Source organism: Triticum dicoccoides, chromosome 2A (genome assembly GCF_002162155.2).
Source record: "Triticum dicoccoides isolate Atlit2015 ecotype Zavitan chromosome 2A, WEW_v2.0, whole genome shotgun sequence".
In the NCBI taxonomy this organism is placed as follows: domain Eukaryota; kingdom Viridiplantae; phylum Streptophyta; class Magnoliopsida; order Poales; family Poaceae; genus Triticum; species Triticum dicoccoides.
Window position 1 is genome coordinate 564,001,571 of NC_041382.1, and position 451 is coordinate 564,002,021.

The window sequence follows — 451 nt, forward strand, 5'->3', positions numbered from 1 at the left end:
GTGTGAATAAAGTCGTTCTTCGGGCTGCAAACTGCCACGTGCCCCGACAAGCTCTACCTAATTGTATGCGTGCTCGCCACCTGTCAGCACACTTCTGACAGACTGCCGGGGTGGAGCATTGGAGGAAGCTTGCCGGCCTGGAGCTTGCGGGCAACTTTGAGTCTTGATCTTCAGTACTTCTCGATGACCTGCCTTAACGTCTTCTTCATGGTTTGTATCTATCAAGCTTTGAGTGCTTGAAATAAGTTCATCTTCTACCAAGCCCTTCCTGGCGGGAAGGCTACAACTGTGTGTGCATAATCAGGGGTATGAACGCCCATATTCAATACACCGACAGTCCGGTTACTCACTAGCCATCGGAGATGGGAGAGGTGGCTCATAGCGGGGATCGGGGAGGCGGCGCCGCCGGACTCGAATGGGATCGGGGTGGCGGGGACGTTGGTCAGGGAGT